Source organism: Octopus bimaculoides, chromosome 7 (genome assembly GCF_001194135.2).
Source record: "Octopus bimaculoides isolate UCB-OBI-ISO-001 chromosome 7, ASM119413v2, whole genome shotgun sequence".
Classification (NCBI taxonomy): Eukaryota; Metazoa; Mollusca; class Cephalopoda; order Octopoda; family Octopodidae; genus Octopus; species Octopus bimaculoides.
This window is the reverse complement of record NC_068987.1, coordinates 49,746,003-49,747,457: the sequence shown is the minus strand read 5'-3', so window position 1 is coordinate 49,747,457 and position 1,455 is coordinate 49,746,003. Positions and strand designations below refer to the sequence as shown.

At 33.7% G+C, this 1,455-nt stretch overlaps 1 protein-coding gene across 1 annotated transcript in view; it reads left to right on the top strand.

The window, feature by feature from the left end:
- Positions 1-1,455, top strand: part of LOC106874556 (trace amine-associated receptor 2) — a 9,018-nt gene that overhangs the window by 1,196 nt on the left and 6,367 nt on the right. The gene's annotated exons all lie outside the window — the stretch shown is intronic.

Here is a 1,455-nt window from a genome sequence, read left to right as displayed (position 1 = left end):
AATAATAATAATAATAATAATAATAATAATAATAATAATAATAAGAAGAAGAAGAAGAAGAAGAAGAAGAAGAAGAAGAAGAAGAAGAAGAAGAAGAAGAAGAAGTAGAAGAAGAAGAATCCTTTCTACTATTGGTACAAGGCCTGAAATTTTGGTGGAGGGGGCTAGTTGATTACATCAACTCCAGTGCTCAATTGCTACTTATTTTATCAACCCCGAAAGGATGAAAGGCAAAGTCAACCTTGGTGGAATTTGAATTCAGAACATAAAGACAGACGAAATGCTGCTAGACATTTTTCCCGGCATGCTAATGATTCTGACAGCTTGCTACCTTCAAAAAAATAATAATAATAATAATGATTCTTTCTATTTTAGACACAAGGCCTAAAATTTTGAGGGGAGGGTCTATTTGATCATATAAATCCCAGTACTTGACTTGTACTTAATGTATTGACCCTTAAAGGACAAGAGGCAAAGTTGACCATAGCAGTATTTGAAATCAGAGCAAAAAGCTGGAAGAGATACTGCTGAGCAGTTACCCAGTGTGCAAATGATTCTGCCATTTCACTATTTTTTTCCTTTCTGTTATAGAGCACAGACCTGAAATTCTTTGGGAGCAAGATAGTCAATTACATTAACTCCACCAACTGATACTTATTTTATCAACACTGAAAGAGTGAAAGGAAAAGTCGCTGATGGTAGTATTTGAACTCAGAATGTAAAGAGCTGGAAAAAATGTTGTTACGCATTATGTGCTAATGATTCTGCCAGCTTGCCACCTTAATAATAATAATAATCCTTTCTGCTATAGGCACAAGGCCTGAAATGTTTGGGGTGAGGGCTAGAGTCAATTATATCAACCCTAGTGCTCAACTGGTACTTATTTCATTAACTCTGAAAGGATGTAAGACAAAGCTGACTTGGGTGGAATTTGAACCCAGAATGTACAGACAGATGAAATGCTGCTAAATAATATTTTGAGTGTGTAGGTGGGAGGGGTTGTTTGTTCATACCACTGAAGCCCTACCAATCCCCCCAATATTTGATAGTTTATTTTGTTGATATCAAAAGGATGAAACGCAAATTTGACTTTAGCAGATTTGAATTCAGAATGCAAAGACTCCACCAGACAAATACCTCAAGGTATTTTCCTAATGCTCCAAAAACTTCTTCCTGGCCACAGTCCTAATAACAATCGTAATGATGATGATGATGATAATTACATATCTAAATTCATGAAATCAATTATTGCTAGAATAGTTTAGAGTTTTCAGAGTATCAAAATTAATGCTTTGTTCCCTGTACTCTGCATTATGTTTCAAATCAATATCCTATTTAAAAATGCTAAATATGATACACACACACACACACACACACACACACATGTATATGGTATAATATATATAATGTATGCATATATATATATATATATATATATATATATATATATATATA